General features: G+C 39.2%; 1 protein-coding gene across 2 annotated transcripts in view; it reads right to left on the bottom strand.

Moving 5' to 3' along the window:
* Positions 1–14,944: 14,944 nt before the first annotated feature.
* LOC138833189 (endogenous retrovirus group K member 18 Env polyprotein-like) overlaps positions 14,945–21,222 on the bottom strand; it is a 29,491-nt gene continuing 23,213 nt past the window's right edge. For both annotated transcript variants that reach the window (XR_011373833.1, XR_011373834.1), the window contains exon 3: positions 14,945–17,439. The gene's annotated coding sequence lies outside the window, so the exon portion shown is untranslated. The remainder of the gene's footprint in view (positions 17,440–21,222) is intronic.

The following is a 21,222-nucleotide window of genomic DNA, read 5'->3' as shown; positions in this document are numbered from 1 at the left end:
AGCAAAGCCCAAACAGGTTTTGAGCCCTGTGCACATTCCAGTGGTTCTGAACCCTACATGTGATGCAGGTGTACCTGCATGAACCAGCAAGGAAGAACATGATCCAGAATGACTTCCATTGACGTTTAGAATCCACCTAGATCGGCTCCAAACTAGTCAAATCAGCACTTGTTTTGTTGTGCAGGATAAAGTATTACCCATGGGGCTAATGGAAAATGCCCCCAGTCTATGTTCAGGAGAATCAATAAGCTCCTAGCCAGTGATATCTGGAAAAATCTGAGTTTCTACAAAATCATACAATGAGGTCCTAGAAAAGCTTTGAAGCCTGACTTAAATGTGACAAGCAAAGAAATTGGCCAGTTTGAGGCAATTTAATATCCTGGGTGGTATTTATTGTCATTTTGGGAGTAGAAATCAGATATTTATGACCTACTAAAGTACTGTTCAATTGTGCTATAGGTTCTGAGTCCAGAGATTCAAATTTCTTTTTTTTAATTTATTGTGAAAATACTGTACAGAGGGGTTACAATTACATGGGCAAGATTTCTATAACCTATTAGCTCTCTATCATCTATACCTCCATTTCCAAGGAACACAAAGTTTTACAGGACTTCTACATTTCTTCTTCTGTTTCCACAACTGTTCCATTTATATAATTGTTGGTTTGTAAATCTGGTAGTAGAGCTGCATACTTATAATCAACCACAGCTTTTGGAAAGGCAAATCTGAATGCCATCCCAGGGCAAAAAGTGAACACCTTGTCTGAAAATAAACTGAAAACCAACTGCCTAGGGCAGGGGTCAAGTAATAGAATACCTCCCTAGTCAACTTAAACTTCTGAGCTCTATGCCAGGGCAGCTTATTATTTTTTTCTCTCTCTCAGTGATTCCCAAATTGAGAACACAAAATTCCTTACATCATTGCATTTTTTTTCCACAGTGTTTTTGTCCAGGATCAAAACCATCTGAAGATAATTTCTCCTACATCAGAACAAATAATAAAAGTATTACACACCTCTAGCCTCTAGCTTCTTGGCTTCAGCATACCTGCTCACTCGGCTTAGTCTTCCAACTCTTCTAAAACTGCATCTTTCAAACTATTATTCCAGCCAGGTGCTTGTGGTTCACACCTGCAGTCGTAGATACCAGGATGAGATCTGAAGATTACAATTGAAAGCCAGCCTGGGCAGAAATAATCTGCTCTAACCATCCAAAAAAAAAAAAAGCTGGAAGTGGAGCTGTGGTTTAAGCACTAGAGTGCTTGTCTTGAGCAAAAAAGCTAATGGACGGCACATAGGCATTGAGTACAACTTCTTGGCCAGAAGAAAACACAAAACCCCATTATTCATAAAAATATCCTTTGCTTGTTCAAACTGCTATAATTTTGTTTAAATTTTAATTTCAGGTTTATTCTTTTATTTTTGTATTATTTCCTTAGCTCCAGTTCTGTCTCAATTTTCCTAATTCAGTCTGTTTACCCTTGAGTCTGGATAAGCATCGTCTGGACTAAATGCACATTACCAACTTAGGTTATTAATTGTCAGGACTAGTTTAGTAATAGAAAATGGTTTTTGTTGCTGTTGTTGCTCTGGTACAGGGATTAGAACTCAAGTCTTGGATGCTCACAAAATGCTCCCAACTCCATAATTGCAGAGGTTAGCATATATTGCTTTTCTTATAAAATTCTTCTTAGATTTACAGTATTTTTTTTTACAATTTGGCTATGGCTCCATTTCCTGTTTTTTAACTAATTAAGTGAATATGATGGAGTTATACAGGCTTTTCTGCCCTGGCTGACTGAATCCTAGCATCCTCAGAACTTAGATTACAGGTGAGTCTCCAGCATACATTAAATTGATTTTTTGAAGTTGTCCCACACTATCATTTCTAAAATAGTTACATTGCATGTCATATCTGTAAAATTTAGGAAAATGAATGATTGATGTCAATAAGTCCACCAGAAAAGCGGTATGGACAGACTCCAGATGGACAAAAGTAGGGAACTAACAGTGAAATCAGAGGTAATGGCAGGTACAGGGCAGGGAGAGGATAGAAAGGGGGATTAAAATGGAAACATTCAATACAATACACATTTTAAAGGATATGTATGCCTATGTACATATAGACAGACACATATGTACACAAACCTACCCAATGTAACATATACATATATTTCTTCCCTTTTTCTTCCTTTCCATTTCTTTATTATGCTTCTGAGTAATGACCTAAGGGTCTTTTACATACTAAACACATCTGAGCTTCCCTTCTGTCATTAAAGAATGACAAGCCAAATGTTTTCCTTCCATGTCAGTCTTGAGTAGCTAGGAGTACAGGTGTGAGCCACAAGTACGTACTCTGAACAAATTCTGGTATATCAAATTGTTAATGGAGAAGACTCATACACATGATTTTTTTAAAAAAATGAGATTGATGATGAATACTTGCTTGTCTGAGAGAAGGCATGGATTGAGACTAGAATAGCTGAATTCTAAATTTGTGATTGTTTTCTGTTTGGGTAGTGCTTGTAAGTGTTGATTCCAATATATTAAGTCTCTAAAGATTTTGGGGGAAAAAAGGCATGGGTTGTGGAGGTTTGGGTTGTTGAGGTTTTTTTCCTTCCCACAAGCTCCCATTCTTCCTTTTTCTATTATTTTGTTTCTATCATCCTAGTTGTATATTTTAATTATTGAGGCTTTGGAACTCACCAATGTGAATTTTGCAAGCCTTATTATAATAATGTATTTCCTGACAACAGTAAAATAGATTTAGATTTAGACAATTATCATTGTCTAAATGGTTCCGTAATTAATTGGGAAGGAAATCCATAATTAAATTAGTTATATGTAAATACATGTTATATTCTTTACACTATATTATATATAATATATTATGTAAGATTGAATATGATTTTTTCAAACTATGAGAGCATTTAACATTTTTAGTCTCAAGGGTATTTTTTCACAAACCAGTATAAAGCATTATTGGGGAAAGTGGTGATATAACTTTGATTATAATTATATAAATATATATTTGTGTGTGTGGATATAATACTGTTTATAAATAGATGAATAAATACATGTGTATATACATTTGTGTATCTATGTATGAAGTGAATATAATTAAGTTGACCACATTATGTCCCAAAAAAGGGCTATGAGTTGTATGTACAAGGTTCAGACCTATAATCCTAGTTGTATAGGAAGGTGGGTTCTGAGTTTTAGCCTCTTTTACCATCATGGCATTAGACTTTGAGAGGAAGTCTGGGCCCCTCCAGGATAGCAAAGACACATATGCCGTTGGATCACCCTCCCTGACCCCAGAGAAAAGTCAGTAGAAATAAGGACAAGCTTCTTATCCTATGATAATCTATTCAATTCCTGTACCAAGATGGCCACCTGTAGATGGAAAGTTAGCATTCTCTCCAAAAGGATCTCAAAAGAGCCTTCTGAACTATAGTCTCTGACTATACTGAATTAAAGATTATTTTTGTTCCCAAGCTGCAAACACATATAAATATGCCAATGGCTCCAGAGATGGACAAAGTCTTACAAATACTCACATAAAATTATATACTATGTTTCAATAATTCTGTGACAAATCATCAAAGGCATGTCTTGATTTTTTCTTTTCTTTTTCTTTTTTTTTTAAAGAAATGGAAACACACTGAGTGCATCAGGGGGTGAGGGATGGTTTGGTTGCTGAACTTTTGAATGTACTCCTGGGCATGGGAGATCCCTGTCTGGGTGACCTTTTGTGGGGGTGGGTGTCCTCACAGCTTCACAAAACAATGGCCATAACTTCTATGACATCACAGATACTTTTGCCATGGCAGCAGATAGGTTTCAGGCACTGATCTGGCCATCAGGTGGACTCAGATACACAGAGAGCACAAAAGATGAGAGGAAATGACTGCTAGACACCAGGCTACAGCTTGATGAGCTGTCCTGACTGGTAGCTAGGATTACTTGAGCTGGAACAGGCTTATTCCCATGCTAAGGCTCCTGAGCACTAAAGACCAGGCACTAGGCAGGGGTTGGAGAAACAGAAGTGAATGTGGCTGCCTCCATGCCTATTTCATGCTGAGAAGAAAACCAGAAATCATAATGACAATTTCTATAACTCAGAGGCATGACATTGGTGGTATTGTGGGTACAACTTCACAGTGGGGATAGGAAGAGACATCCCTGAGGAGGGGACATTTGATCTGAAAGCAGGGCCATCATCCATGCAATTTTCTAGGAGCAGATGTTCCAGGTAGCAAGAACAGCAAGCACATTCCCAATGGTGGGAATGGACCTGACTTGTTTAAGAAAAGGAAGAAAGCACTGACATGCTGAAGTTCATGGAACAAGGAAGGACTGGTACAATGAAGAAGAAAGAGATCAGAGATGAAGAGAGGAATAAATTAGATATTGTGTGCTACTTGTTACAGGAAGAAAAGTTCTGATTTTACTCTAAATCGGACATGACTCACCGGAACCAATGTTCTCAAATTGTAACCAGACACACCAGACTAACCTAGAGAAAACTTTTAAAATGTGATCCTAGCTGGGTACTGGTGGCTCATACCTCGAATCCTAACTACCCCCAAGGCCAATATCTGAGGATGAGGTTTGAAGCAAGCCCAAAGAGGAAATTTGGTAAGACTGGCTTTCAATCAACCACCAAAAATCTGGAAGTGACGCTGTGGTTCAAGAGGTAGAACATTAGCTTAGAACAAAAAAAAACCTAAGGGACAGTACCCAGGCTCAAAATTTAAATCTTCACAAGACAAACCAACAAACAAAATGTGCCCCATTGTTCATCATTGGGCAATCTAGTTCAATATATTTGGTCTGAGCCTTGGAAATTATATCCTTAGCAAATGCTCTCCTCTGAATTCTGCTTCATAGCCAGTTTTCAGAGCTCCAGCATCACCACTGTCTCCTCCAAGTTAGCACAGCAGCCTACCACTGGAAATTTGAAGAAATCTTTTTAGTAATCATAAGAAATCTGATCATTTGTCCACATACATCAAATCAGTAGTTGCCACATTCCACTATTCTGAATGTATTTAATCCCTTTTTGAGTTAATAAGCCTTAAGGATTAAAATCTATAGAATAGTTACTAAATTAATTCAACAATCATCATTCTTCCAACCAATCTATAAGTTTATAAAAGCAGAGACTGCCGGGCACTTGTGGCTCAGGCCTGTAATCCTAGCTACTTAGGACGCTGAGATCTGAGGCTCATGGTTTAAAACCAGCATGGGCAGGAAACTCCGTGAAACTCTTTTTTTTTTTTTTTTTAATTGTATTTTATTTTATTTGAGAACATACTGTACAGAGGGGCTACAATTACATGGGCAGGATAATGCATACATTTCTTACCAAGCATTGCAGCCTCCTCCTTTGTTTACCCTTCACTTCCCTTCCCCGCCTCCCCCCTCCCCCCCCCAATTTTACAGCCCTCCCCCCACCCAATTATACCCCCCTCCCCCACCCACACCGACATTGTAAAGCTGTTTTTGACATGACATTTTCTACTTCTCATTGTTGCAACAGGTCCACCTGCATCCTGAAACGACTTGTTTGTCCCCATCTCCTCCACATGTTATACTGACATCAAATATAGTGAAAGCAGGGGTTAAACTGTGGGGGAGGGACATACAAAGCAACAAAGAAATAATCTTATAAATGCGTTAGAAACACATGCATGAAAGAAACGAAAACATTAAAATACATATTTAAGGGTTCATTTTCCTAACATCACATTATCTGACCTTTTCCGCTTGACACATACCTATACTAGATATGGCAAATAAGGGAAACCATGGGACCTATGCTTCTTTGGGACTGGCTTACTTCACTTAATATAATTTTTTCCAAACCTTTCCATTTCCTAACAAATGGGGAAATGTCATTCTTTCTGATGGAGGCATAGAATTCCATTGTGTATATATACCACATTTTCTTGATCCATTCATCTACTGAGGGGCATCTGGGTTGGTTCCATATGTTAGCTATGGTAAATAATGCTGCAATAAACATAGTTGTGCTGGTAGCTTTAGTGTGGTCTTGTTTGTACACATTTGGGTAAATGCCCAAAAGTGGGATTACTGGATCATAGGGGAGATCTATGTGAAGTCTTTTGAGGAACCTCCATACTGCTTTCCAAAGTGGTTGAACAAGTTTACATTCCCACCAACAATGAAGTAAGGTTCCTTTCTGTCCACATCCCCTCCAGCATCTGTTGTTGTTAGAGTTCTTGATTTTTGCTGTTCTAACTGGAGTGAGGTGATATCTCAATGTTGTTTTGATTTGCATTTCTTTTATGGCTAGGGATTTTGAACATTTCTTCATGTGTCTATTGGCCATCCTTCTTTCTTCTTCAGAGAAGCTTCTCTTTAAGTCCTTCGCCCACTTATTTATTGGGCAGTTGTTTCTTTGAGGATTTGTTGTTGGGTGGTTTAATTTCTTGAGTTCCAAGTATATTTTAGATATGAGACCCTTGTCTGTTGTATGCCTAGTAAAGGTCTCCCAATCCGTGGGCTTTCCATTGATCTTGCGAGCTATGTCATTTGCCCTGCAGAAGCTCTGCAACCTTATGCAATCCCATTTGTCCAACCTTTCTTTGATTTGTTGTGCTTCCGGGTCTCTATTCAGAAAATTTCGACCTGAGCCAAGGAGACCTAGGGTTTCTCCTATTCCATCCTGTAATGTTTTCAGAGTGTCTGCTTTGACTTCAAGGTCTTTGATCCATTTGGAGTTGATTCTGGTGCAGGGTGATATATAAGGATCTAGCTTTAGTTTTCTACATGTAGTTAACCAATTTTGCCAGCACCATTTACTGAAGAGGCTGTCTTTCTTCCATTCTATTGTTTTAGCTTCCTTATCGAAGATTAGATGGCTATAGGTCTGTAGGTTCATTTCTGGGTTTTCAATTCTATTCCATTGGTCCTGACATCTGTTCTTATGCCAATACCAAGCTGTTTTGATTACTATGGCTTTATAGTAGAGTTTGAAATTTGGTATTGATATTCCTCCAGCAGTGTTCTTTCCGTTGAGGAGCGTTTTTGCTATTCGGGGTCTTTTATTGTTCCATATGAATTTTTGGATTGCCTCCTCTATTTCCTTGAAGAATGAGGGTGGAATTTTGATAGGTATCGCGTTGAATTTGTAGATAGCCTTGGGAAGTATTGCCATTTTCACGATGTTAATCTTGCCAATCCAGGAGCATGGGAGGTTTTGCCATTTTTTAAGATCTGTGTTGATTTCCTTTTTCAAGATTTTAAAGTTTTCATCATAGAGGTCCTTCACTTCTTTGGTTAAGTTAATTCCTAGGTATTTTATTTTTTGTGGGGCTATTACAAATGGAGTTGCTTTCCTAATTTCAGCCACACTTTTCTCATTGTTGGCATATAGAAAAGCCATTGATTTTTGGGGGTTAATTTTATAACCTGCTACTTTGCCAAAGTTTTGAATCAGCTTGAGTAATTTGGGAGTGGAGTCTATGGGATTCTTTAAATACAAGATCATGTCATCTGCAAAGAGGGAGAGTTTTATTTCTTCTTTCCCTATTTGGATCCCCTTTATGTCTGCATCTTGTCTTATTGCTGTAGCTAGGCATTCTAATACTAGATTGAAGAGAAGTGGAGAGAGTGGGCATCCTTGTCTTGTTCCTGAGTTAAGAGGAAATGGCTTTAGTTTTTTACCATTGAGTATAATGCTGGCTGTAGGTTTGTCATATACAGCCTTTATTGTATTGAGGAATGTTCCATGGATTCCTAATTTTTCCAGAACCTTCATCATAAAGGGGTGTTGGATCTTGTCAAATGCTTTTTCTGCATCTATTGAGATAACCATGTGGTTCTTATTCTTGCTCCTGTTGATGTGATGAATAATATTAATTGATTTGCGTATATTGAACCAGCTTTGCATCCCTGAAATGAATCCTGTTTGATCGTGGTGTATGATTTTTTGGATGAATTGTTGAAGTCGATTGGCCAAAATTTTGTTGAGAAGTTTTGCATCAATGTTCATCAAAGAAATGGGTCTATAGTTTTCTTTCTTTGATGAGTCCCTGCCTGGTTTTGGGATGAGGGTTATGATGGCTTCATAGAATGTGTTCGGTAGTGAGCTTTCTCTTTCAATTTCATTGAAGAGTTGGAGGAGTATTGGTGTGAGCTCTGCTTTGAAGGCCTTGTAAAATTCCGCTGTAAAACCATCTGGTCCTGGACTTTTCTTAGCTGGGAGGTCTCTTATTGCTGTTTCTATTTCAATGCTTGATATGGGCCTGTTAAGCTGGTTTAACTCATCTTGGTTTAGTTTTGGCATGTCAATATTTGCTAGGAAAAGGTCCATTTCTGTCAAGTTCTCAAACTTATTAGCATAAAGTTTTGAGAAGTATTCCCTTATAATGTTCTGAATCTTGGTTGTTTCCGTGGTGATGTTTCCATTCTCATCTCTGAGTTTATTACTTTGGGTGTGTTCTCTCCTTTTTCTGATAAGGTTTGCTAAGGGTCTGTCAATTTTGTTAAGTTTTTCGAAGAACCAACTCTTTGTTTTGTTGATTCTTTCTATAGTTTTTTTGGATTCTAATTCATATAATTCTGATTTAATTTTGATTATTTCTTTCCGTCTACTGGATTGGGGTTTATCTTGCTGCTCTTTTTCAAGGAGGTTTAGATGTGTCATTAAATCGTTGGTTTCAGATCTCTCCAATTTGTTGATGTAGGAGCTCAGAGCTATAAACTTGCCTCTGAGTACTGCCTTTGCTGTGTCCCAGAGGAGCTGGTAATTTGTGTGTTCATTTTTGTTGAATAGCATCAACATTTGAATTTCCTTTCTAATCTCTTCCATGACCCACTCATGATTCAGCAGTGTGTTGTTCAGCCTCCATGTGATACCGGACTTTCTTTGGTGGCTTTTGGTGTTGAATTCTAATTTTATTCCCTTGTGGTCAGAGAGAATGCAAGGTATAACTTCAATGTTTCTGAATTTAGACAAGTTTGCTTTGTGGCCTAAAATGTGGTCTATTTTAGAAAACGTTCCATGTGCTGCTGAGAAGAACGTGTATTCTGATGCTGCTGGGTGAAATGTTCGGTAAATGTCTGTTAAGTCTAGTTGATCTATGCAGCTGTTTAGATCTGCGGTTTCTCTGTTGAGTTTTTGCCGAGTTGATCTATCTAGTGGGGAGAGTGGTGTGTTAAAATCCCCAACAATTAATGTCTTTGGATCTATATGGGATTTGAGGGAAAGTAGTGTTTCTTTGATAAATTTGGGTGCTCCATTGTTTGGGGAATAGATATTTAGAATTGTAATATCCTCCTGAAGGAGAGATCCTTTAATTACTATGTAGCGACCTTCTTTATCTCTTCTCAGGAATTTTAATTTGAAGTCTATTTTATCTGATATTAGGATTGCAACTCCCGCCTGTTTATGAGGGCCGTTTGCTTGGTAGATTTTGTTCCAGCCTTTAACCTTGAAAATATGTTTGTTTTTACAGGCAAGATGTGACTCCTGCAGGCAGCAGATAGAAGGGTCTTGTTTTTTAATCCAACTAGACAGTCTATGTCGCTTAATTGGAGAGTTCAGTCCGTTAACGTTAAGAGATAGGACTGAGAGGTATTTGGGAGTTCTTGCCATGTTATCCACCTTCTTGGGGGCTGTGAAAACTGGGTTCTTCCTAAGGTTCTTGGATTCTCAGTTTGGGTGCAGTTTCTTGGCCTTTGTTGCGTTCTTGTTGGTTTTCTATGTGTAGGACATCTTTAAGAATCTTTTGCAGGGCTGGTTTGGTGGAGATGTATTGTTTCAATTTTTCTTTGCTATGGAAGGTTTTTATTTGGCCTTCAGTTATGAAGGAGAGTTTAGCTGGGTACAGTATTCTTGGTTGATAGTTGTTTGTTTTTAGGGCATGGCATACGTCGTTCCAGGCTCTTCTTGCTTTGATTGTCTCTGCTGAGAAATCTGAGGTGATTCTAATTGGTTTCCCTTTATAGGTGATTAACCTTTTCTCCTTGACAGCTTTAAGGATCTTTTCCTTGGTCTGGGTTGATCCTGTGTGGATTATAATGTGATGGTGGGATGTCCTATTCTGGTCTGGTCTATTTGGGGTTCTAAAAGCTTCTTGTATCTGAATAGGCCTATCTTTTTGCATGTTTGGGAAGTTCTCTGCTAGGATCCTGTTAAACAAATTTCCTAGACCATTAACTTCTGTTTCTAGGTGCTCCTCTACACCCATTATCCTTAGATTGGGCCTTCTGATGGTGTCTTCCAGGTGTTGGATAGACCTATCATATTTCTTGGACTTGTCTTGGATGGTTGTATGTTCTTTCTCTATAATATCTAGGCTGTCTTCAATCCCTGAGATTCGATCTTCTGCATGGTCTAACCTGCTGTCAAGACTCTCTACTTTGTTTTTTATCTCTTTTCCTTCTAATTGGTCAGCTTTGATGGCTTCAAGTTCTTTGTTGAAGCTCTGTCTTAGGTCTTGTATGAATTTCTTTACTTCCTTAATTTGGTGTTCAGTGTTTGTTCTCAAATCACTTAGTTGATTGGTTATGGTTTCTTTGGACTCCCATTCCTTCTGTTGGGTTCCATTCAGCATTCCCTTTGTGGTCTCCCTGACTTCCTTCAGCTCTTTGTTAATGGATTCCATGAATGCCTTTAGTGATCTTTGTGTATTCTCTACCTGGTCTCTTAATTCGTGAATTACTCTTTGATTAGTTTCCTCCCTTCTGTGGGATTCCTGCAGTTCTCTTTGAGTGTTCTCTGCCTGCTCATGCCATTCCTCCCTTTCTGTTTGAGTATTCTCAAGTTGTTCACCCAAATCCTGTATCAGATTTGAGAAGCTTCCTCACGCTTATGATATTCCTGTATAAACTTCTGGGATGCCTCCTCTCTCTCCCTATCACGCTCATACAGAGTCCTTTGTACATTGTCAAACTTCTCATTTATCATGTTTGCTATTAGTGTTTGTAGAGCTATTTGGGAACTCTCCTCTGGATTATTCTTTATCTGTTCTAATCCCTGTTTATCAAGGTTGGGAAGTGAGATACCCGAATTTGCCATTTTTCTTGTGTTTTTCTGGCTTACTCGGCCCATTTGAGATAAAGATTGCACCAGTTTTGTGCTAGAACACTATCTTAAGGCAACCATCAACCAAAGTTTGCATTTGTACAGTCAATAGTCTACAGATACAATCTAGTTCAACAGATACATCTATTCAATATCAAACGACTATATGTTAAAGGACTTCGAACCCCAGAAAAGAATTTGGAAAACCAGAAATTATTAGGATTGGGGAGAGATGTGGGTGAAAAATAGGAATAGATTGGTGTGGGGAAGCACAGGGAGAGTTAACTATGTCCTAATCACAGTGCAGGAAATGGGTTGGGTAGGATGCAAGTAGAGAGAGAGAGAAAAAGAAGAGACGGAAAGGGGAATAAAGAGAGACCAGAAAAAGAATAGAAACGTAAAAATTAATGTTATTATAGAGGTTAAAAGACCGTCTATTTAGAGAGGAATGTGAATATGTTCAGAGAAGGGGAGGGACATAGAGGAGATGTGAAAAGCTTTAAGGATGGGAAAGGGAGAAGAAAAGATCAGAAGTTCAGTAGAGCTAGATAAAAAACAAAAAGATAATTAAGAAAGAAAGAAAAAGAGAAAGAAGACAAGAAAAGAAGGGAAAACTCTCATTCACGTATTCCTAAAATAAAAATTATAAGATTAGAAAAAAAAAGTTACTGGAAAACAATTATTTTTTCAGAAGAGGCAAAAATTAAAGATTAATAAAAGTTTTAGGAGGGAAAAAAATTTATATATATATATATGTATATATATATATATATATATATAAGGTAACAAAAAACAAAAAACAAGCAAAAAAAAGAAAAAAAGAAGAAGAAGAAAAAAAAAAGAAAAAAAGTCTTTTGATTTTTTTTTGGGGGGGGGAGGAGTGGGAAGAATCCTGTATCTCCCTTTTGTCTGCAACCAGTCTCTTGTTGGAGTCTCTGGTCAGCTTGTGGTCCTGTGGCTTGATTGGTTTCTTAAGTCGGTTGGTTGGAAGAGGCAGAAAAATGCTCTGCTTTACCCAAGATTTTGAGATCCCCCTCCCAGGTTAGTTTTCTGCTTTGAGAGTCACAAAAGAGGGGGATGTGGTGATGAGGCTAGGTTCTGGGTAGAGTTGAGGCCTTTCAACAAACAGTAGCTTTTCCCTGGGGCTATTTTGTGATAAAGCTCACAGTGCCCAGCCTGGAGCCATTCTCAGGGTTTCTGTTTTTCAATTGATTGTTGTGGCTGCTAGAGGGAGGGGCAGCCTCTGGCTCTGGTTACCCAGTGAGGCAAGCCACTCCGATGGCTGGCGCCTGAGCTGGGTGACTTTTCCCTGGATGGAGCTGAGTCTGGCAGGTCACTTCGCCGTTAAGTTCTTGTGACCTGCTAAATGACTCATTTTATTCCAAGGCCTGAGCTGGAGCTAGCAGCTCCTCCGAGCTTTGTCGGTATCCAAGATGGAGATCACCGGTGCTGGGGGGGGGAGGGGTGGCCTTCCCTCCTCTGCTCCCTGAGGAGTGAGGACATCGGGCTTGTACTCACGCCGAGTCTTGGATCCTGGGTCGTCTCTGGTCTGCAAACAGCAGGATGAAGATGTTCGCTCCTTGTCGGTTCTTGTTGGTGTTGAGTAGAATCCGCTCGTCCGCTGCGTCTGGCTCCTTCGTCCCCGACTCTCTGTGTCTCAGGTATGACTCTGCGGCGGTGGTCGCCGCCGTGACCCCGCCGCCGGAGCGGCAGCTGATGCGTTTCCTTGGCTTCCCCTCTCTTGTCTAACTCTCTGTCCTGTGATGGCACACTTGGTGTGATTCTCTGGCTTAGGACTGTTCACTGGAACTCTAAACCTACTTTCTATGCGAGAGCTTGTTCAGATTCCAGCTTCTCCTCCGCCATCTTCCCGGAACTCCCTCCGTGAAACTCTTATCTCCAATAAACCATCAGAAAACTGGAAGTGGTGCTCTAGCTAAAGTGGTGGAGCACTAACCTTGATCTGAAGAGCTGAAAGAAAGGGCTTAGGCCCAGAGTTCAAGTGCCACGACTGACCTAAATAAATAAATCAATAAATCAATAAAGCATAGACTATATTGAAGTGTGCATATGATAATTTCTAACTATAATACTCTCATGAAATTGGGTTTTACAGAAACATCTTGATTGCTTTGCCAAAGGAAAGGATAAATGATTTAAATAAGCTACCTAACATCTCAGAAGGAAAATGTTACTGGGTTTAGATCAACTTCATATACCCAGTACTGAGGAAATAAGTTTCAGAAATGGCAGAGGCAAAGTATTATAAAAATCACTTTATCATGAGGTACAACCAGGCTGCCTAGATCAACCTTGCAGGAAAAAAGGGATGAATGAAAAGCAACTAAGGCTTCTAAAATGAGCCAGTTGGTGGTGCTTTATGCTTGTAATCCTCAGAAGCCTGAAAGCAGAGGGTTTGGATTCAAAGCCTTTCCAGGAAGAAAACCTTTTTCTCTGCAACCAGCAGATAGAAAACATCAGCTCTTTGCCCACAGCCCAGCTGGATGCCTTCTTCCCACAGAGCTCCAGACAACCAAGACCCCTCATCTGAAATATTGTCAAATATATTAAAATATTATCTCCTGTTTGGGAGATAATATTTGAAAGATATATCAAAAACATTTCACTGACTTCTAAAGAAAGAATGAAAGAGGAAATATGTGCTCACTAAAGGGTAAGTTACCTACCAAAATGATATTAATATGGCTAGATGCCCATTTGGAAACTTATCCACTCAGCCATCTTTCCTCACATCTTGTCAGTTAGCCTGAACTGTCAGATTTTTGGATGCAAGGGATGTGTATGAGTATGTAGGTTGTAAAAGTAATAATGAAAAGCTAAACACTGGAGGCTCAAGCCTGTAATCCTAGCTACTCAGAAGGCTGAGATCTTAGGATCCCAGTTCAAAGCCAACCCATGCAAAAAGACCCTTACCTCCAATTAACCAGCAAAAGACAGAAAGCTGAGCTGTGGTTCAAAAGGCAGACTACCAGCCTTGCAACAACAACAAAAGTTAAGGGACACCATCCAGGCCCTGAATCCAAGCCTCAGTAGTGGCTCTCACACACAAAAAATAACCATGATACCACCACAGGATGTGCATATCTTAGGTAAGGATGCAGATGGATGGGATGATGACTGTATTGTAGCCCAGTCTGTGAAAAAACCTAGGTGAAATCTTTCCTCAATACATCTTCATTTCCCTCTACACATTTAAAATCACACACACACACACACACACACACACACACACACACACACTTACATGGTTATATTTGTCTATATAATTATGTAAAATACATATCATACACACTTGCTTCTGAATTTTGTCCATCTTTTGGTTTTATAGGTAGTACAATATATCCAGGGTTTGGCTCATACTTGTAATTTCAGCTGCTCATGAAGGTGGGATCTGAAGATCACAGTTTGATGCCAACCCAAGGAAACAAATCCTCAAGATTCTTATTTCAATTAAGTAGCAAAAACCAGAAGTGGAAATCTGACTTAAATGACACAGTGATTGCATTGAACAAAATAATCTAAGCAAGATACCAGACCTCCATTCAAGCCTACGTACTGGCCCACTAGCACTCCAAAAGCCAAAATCCCCAAAAGACCAAACCAAAAATATGTCAAAATATTTTATAATTTTTGAAGCAAAATCCAATGAGGCAACGTAGTTTGTTGAAGATTTGGTGGTAAAATGTTGAAAAACCCCAAATTCCACATGTGTTTAAATGATTCAACAGACAAGCAACCAAGTAAAAATTTCCCAATAATGTTCCTTAGTATCCACTGGGACCCTTGACAAAGATTTTTTTCTATGCTTTTCAAAAAATCAGTTATTTTTCAGTAGTATAAATATTATAAGTTATAGAAGTTTTTTAAAGTTCCAAAGTGAATTGAATGTAAAACAAAAAGCACTTAATATTACCAGTTTCTATGACTCTGGTAGAAAACCTGTAATACTGTGGCCTTTATGAAGGAGGAGAGGGAAGACTGGTCATGAAATGTTGGGAAGAAGAGTTTCCAATTGACTGTTTGAAACCCAATCTTCTGCCCCCCACCCCAACAGGCAGAGGCTTGAACTCAGGGATTAGGTGCTGTCTTGAGCTTCTTCTGCTCAAAGCTAGCATTCTACCACCTGAGTCATGGCACCACTTCTAGCCTTTTCTGAGAAGTTTGTTAGAGTTGAGAGACTTATGAACTTTTATGTTTGGGATTGACTTCACATCTCAGTCTCCTGAGTAGCTAGGATTATAGTTGTTAGCTTCCCATGCCTGGCTTACATTCCACACTATTGAACACATAAAATTCAATTAGGAGGCTAAGATCTGGAGAATGGTGATTCAAAGCCAGGCCAGGCAGAAAAGTCTGCAACTCCATCTTCAACAAGCAAAGAGCTGGACTTGAGCAGTGGTTCAAGTAAGGTGAGTATGAGACCCTGATTTCAAATACCATTATGGGCAAAAACATAACAAAATAAAGCAATGCCCCAAATTAAAATAATAAAATTGCTCAATACCAAAATAATGGTCATTAAATAATGGTTTGAAAAGTAGAAAACAAATACACCCCTCCATAAATCCACATATAAAAATCTTCCAGCCAGATACCGGTGGCTCAAGCCTGCAATCCTAGCTACTCAAGAGGTTGAGATCTGAGGATCATGGTTCAAAGCCAGCCCAGGCAGGAAAGTCCCTGAGACTCTTATCTCAATAAACTACTCAGAAAACCAGAAGTGGCACTGTGGCTCAAGTAGTAGAGTGCTAGCCTTGAGCTGAAGAATGAGGGACGGTGCTTAGGCCCAGAATTAAAGTCCCATGACTGACAAAACAAAAAACAAAATCCAAAAAACAAAAAACAATAAACAAAAAAGAAACTTCCACAAAATATTTGAAATGGGTGAATTTTCAATAAGGAAACAACATTTTTCTTTCTGTTTTTTTCTTGCAACAGCAAAAGAGATGGTTTATTGTACATGTGTCACACTTGGCCACAACTATGAACAGAACTAGTCCAGAATGTCACAGGTCTGGGGCACAGGATCATCAGGGGATGCTTGGTTATGAGCAAGGTGTGTCTTTCAGAGATGATCTTGGCAATGAAAGTTCTGGATCCACTGGGAAATCACAGCGGCATGCAGTCCAACATCTCAGCGTCCCAGCCTATGGCATTCCTTATTCCTCCTGCTCCTCTGGCCTTGATGGGTGCACAAACTGGTTTACTTAGACCTCTGCCTCATCTTTCTTCTTTTGCCCTTCAGCCTGCGCATTCGCTTCCTCTACTTGGCTCTCATGGTGCTGTTTTTTCTAGGAAGATGGTGCTAAGGCAAAGAGCAGGAAACAACATTTTTCTACCTAAAGATGTCTGTGGGGTTAACAGTGGAAGAAATAGATTTATTACCAGATATTTAGACCAACATGCCAATTCTGACATATCTATGATGATAGAGACTAGCTTTAGAATGATAAAAATAAACCAAAGGACTACATCCCAAAGTACTGGACAAGGCTAACAAAGCAGAGTAGGGCATCAGGGTATAGGGTAAGAGCTATGTAGAAAAACTAGTTGTTCCTACAATGAAAAGTATTACCAGGCCTAGCAATTCAAGTTCGCCATACCAAGTAGATTTTGAAAAATAGTCTGTTACTTATTATATTAAAGAAAAATTTAAACTTGTAGGCTCTTCAACTTTATATCAAACAACCTAAACTTTGCTCAGGGGACATGGTACTTAATATTTGGATCATCAAGTGCCAATTCCAAATTTAATTATACAAATAATAACTCTACTAATAGAGAATGTTAATGGTTTCTTACAGATGGAGCTGAAGGTAAAACTGCTAAGACTTTTCCCACGTAAGAGACTATTCTTATTACACCTCTTCCCATGGTCTTCCAACTGCCTCAGTTCATTCATTTTTTTTTTAACCAAACTCGAATATTTCCACTTTATTCACCCAGATGTCCTTTTAACACTTCAAAGGCTGTTTTTGAGAAATAATAAAATTTTCAAAAGCACAAAAAATGCCACCCAAGTTAAGAAGTTTTGAGATCAAGCAGATGAAAGGGAAAATTTGAGTAAGGAGCGAGTTTAGTGTCCTAGCCATGACAAAATCCTAAGAGTTAGTGAGTGAACACATGACTCTGCACATATCCACAGAGTTGAGGTCACATGATGATTCTGGCTCCTGGTCCTCCTCTTTGCTTTCCTGGTCTGACACACCATTCTCTGGGATGCTGAGCTCTTCTTTAGGCTTTCTTCATTCCCCTCCAGTAACTCCTGCTTTATAGGCTTGCACAAGATAGACTTTTTCTTCATTTTGATATTTGGTTTAGGTTGAGAAAGCTATTTTTTCTCCAATTCAATGCTGTTTGCCTATAAAAATCACAATAAGAAAAACCCAACTAAGACAAGCATCCTTGGTTAAAGGCATTCTAGGTTGTAATCTCTGAACTTTTAGGGCCTACTTTACTCTTGGCTTTGACTGTCTTTTGTCTTCCTTCTCAATCAAACTCTCCCCATCCCCACTGCTAGGACTTGAACTCAGGGCTTAGAATCTGTTCTTGTTTGCTTTTTTTCCCCCTCAAGGTTAGTGATTTTCCACTTGAGCTGCAGTTCCACTTCCATCTTTTTGGTGATTAATTGGAGATAACTAAACCATGATGCTCAGATCTCAGCCTTCTGAGTAGCTAGGATTACTCAATGAATTTTCAGGAAGAGGCATCATGATGTTATGGGATTTCATGAAGTCATAAATATGATGATACCCAAAACCTTGAACAAGGACATTCTCAACTTCACCCCAGCATAACCATTGAAGTGAGGGATTTTAAACACTTATACATTAGTACTGCTCATACTCCCCTCAGACTTCAGGATCACACATCACTTTTGACTATCAAGCCTCACTGGTTACCTGGAACTCCCAACAACAGTTTCTGCTTTCCTTTTACTTGGAGACCTGAAACTTGAAGATTAGGATTTACTTTGTTCAATTTTGAGTCTCCTCGGTATTTTTCTTCAATTTTTGTTAATCAGTTTTAACTTGAAGTGATACTCTGCTAAGATCAAGGCAACCTAAGACATAGCATATCATTTTTAATTGTCTCTTTGCTTAGTTTACTTTAATCAAAGGATTAAGAAATCTATTATAAGGTTTTTGGTGGGGGTAGCATTGTGAAGGGAAGGGCAAATGGACAAATGTGGTGGAAGTACTTTATGTGCTCCTACAAAAGTAAACAATGAAGGTGGGGGAAAGTGGCTCACAACTTTAATCCTATCTATTCAGAAGGTTGTAAGCAGGAAAAATCAGTGAGTCTTATCTCCAAAAAACTACCAAAAGGCCGGGCGCTGGTGGCTCACGCCTGTAATCCTAGCTACTCAGGAGGCTGAGATCTGAGGATCGCGGTTCAAAGCCAGCCCGGGCAGGAGAGACCGTGAGACTCCTATCTCCAATAAAAACCACCAGAAAACCGGAAGTGGCGCTGTAGCTCAAGTGGTAGAGCGCTCGCCTTGAGCTGAAGAGCTGAGGGACAGCGCCCAGGCCCAGAGTTCAAGCCCCACGACAGACAAAAAAAAAAAAAAAAAAAAAAAAAAAACTACCAAAAGAAAGGAAATGGGTTGTAGCTCATGTGGTAGCATGCTAAGATTAAGCAAAAGGAGCATAGATATGGTACTCAAGCCCCGAGTTCAAGACCTAGAATAAGCACAAAACAAACTAACAAAACCTGCTGAAATTGCTTTAAGAAGGGTCTATGAGAGAAAAATGGTTAGGGTAGATTTGATTTGGGAACATTTGGTATCTGTCACAGTATATGCGAATAGATCCACTATAGGTTGCTCTGGAAATATTATTCCTTGTTCCATTATGAGCTATTTGGATTCACTATTTCAGTGTGAAGTGATATTTCTTGAGAGAAAATTGTCAGTTTGGAGCCCAGCACTGCTGGATCATGCCTATAGCCTTAGCTGCTCAGGAGGTGGAGATCTGAAGACCAATGTTTGAAGCCAGCCCATGAAAGAAAGTCCATGAGACTCATCTCCAAAAAACTACTAAAACACTCCTGGAAGTGGTGCTGTGACTCAAGTGGCACAGCACTAGTCTTGAGCAAAATTAGCTCAAAGACAGCACCCAAGCCCTCAGTTCTAACCCCAGGATCAGCATATACACAGAAAAATTTTAGTATGACTTCTGAACGAGGTTTTGTACCATTTTTCCATGAGTTCATTTTCAGACAGCACTATGTCCTGTGGGAGGCTTCTGTGTTCTGGCTTACATGGCATTTCTATTAGATGATATGTAATAGGCATCTACACAAAATTCCCTCACTCAAATTATATTCTTCAGTTAACAATCTATTATGGGAAAGAATTGAATTTCCCCATTTGTTTAAGTACTCAATGAATTTAACAGTATAAATTTGTAGATTGCTATTTAAGTTATATTCCATTTCTATTAGTTTACGCTCTTAAAGTTCTTATTCTTAGTTTATGTAAGTATGTATGTATGTATGTATTTTGTTGGCCATGGGGTCTGAACAAAGGGCCTGGGAGCTGTCCCTCAGCTTTTCAGCTCAAGGCTAGTGCTCTACCACTTGAGCCACAGTACCACTTTCTGCTTTTCTGCTTATGTGGTTCTGAGGAATTGAACCCAGGGCCTCATGCATGTGAGGCAAGCACTCTACCATTCAGACACCTTCCCAGCCCCTCTTTGTTTAGTTTTAAAGTGCCTTTAATGACCTTTCTTAATATAAGATGATATAATTCTATAACTATATCTAGTTTTTTTAATAGGTTGATGATTTCCCATAGATTCACCGCCATCAAAAGATACAAAGTATTTCCTTCACCCTTAAAAGAACAGCCAACTTCTGTTTCCTCAGAAGTTGCACAGAGGTTCTTCCTGCAGAGTATCTCATACTTATATCTAACACCATGTGACAGAACAGACAATAACAATGTCTTGTTATTCTGTTATCCTCAGAAAATAAAATGCTATTCAAAAAGACTTTGGACCTTTGTTTCCTCATGTTATTTATAATTTAAGGGAGCTCAATGCCAGACATTACTATTTTCTGTAGTTGTATGTTACAAGATCTACATTCATTCCCATGGAATATTTTATTTTTGTTGGGTGTGGTGGTCCTTGTACTAGGGCTTCAACTCAGGACCTGGTAATGTCACTTCAGATTTTTGCTCAAGGCTGGGACTCTTCCACTTGAGCTACCTCACTGCTTCTGGCTTTTTAGTGTTAACTGGAAATAAGACTGGGTAGGTGATGGAGTGGGTATGACTGTGATACATTGTATCCATGTATGGGAACGTCACAACCTCCTTCTTGTACAACCAATACTTGCTAATAAAAAGAAAGATAATTAGAGGTCTAATTGTTCACAGTAAGTTTCTTGTAATTTCCCTTCTTATGTCTTTCTCATTTTTTTCATGCTAGCATGTGTTCAGTGCTGACCCTTAGCTCTTTTTCTTATGGCTAGTACTTCAGCCACAGCTCTAGTTCATTTTTGCTAGTTAATTGGAAGAAAGAAACTATCTGATATTTGTGCCTAGGTTGTCTCTGAACCTCAGTACTCAGATCACAGCATCCTGAGTAGCTAGGATTACAGGTGAGAGCTACTCAGATCCTTGTTGTCTCCTAAATTATCCCATGTCCATTTCACAATGGCAGTCCATTTCCATGCTTCCCAGCTTTGCAGAAATAGCTTAATTATAATCCAACACCAAGTCTAACCTCACCACAGATGCTATTTTTTGTGTCATACTCTGACTATAGACACCCTTCTCCTGGCTGATGCATTGCAACAACCTAGATGGCTCTCATACTATGCCACAAGGATAGGAAGCCAGGAAACACTAGCTTAGAAGCTGTAAAATCAGAGGAGCAAAAAGATATCGTAGTGCATTCTGCTGTGATCTTATTCTGATTTAAACAGCCTTGTCATCTATTACCAGGAGTAGCTTTGACATCACATTCTGAGTAGTGACTGGGTGTAAGCTGGTGTGTCCGAGCTGACTATAGTATTGTCCTGAGCCTGTGCAGACTGAAGAGACAAGCCAGTGCCAGTAGCACACACATTGGAATAACAAAGCAACCTATAGTTAGGCATTGCCACTCTTTGTTATAGAGTAATGAATGAATGACTC

The sequence above is a fragment of the Dipodomys merriami genome, unplaced genomic scaffold, assembly GCF_024711535.1.
Source record: "Dipodomys merriami isolate MVZ:Mamm:240054 unplaced genomic scaffold, mDipMer1.0.p SCAF_2012, whole genome shotgun sequence".
Classification (NCBI taxonomy): domain Eukaryota; kingdom Metazoa; phylum Chordata; class Mammalia; order Rodentia; family Heteromyidae; genus Dipodomys; species Dipodomys merriami.
The sequence above is the reverse complement of the archived record's forward strand: the minus strand, read 5'-3'. Positions and strand labels throughout refer to the sequence as shown.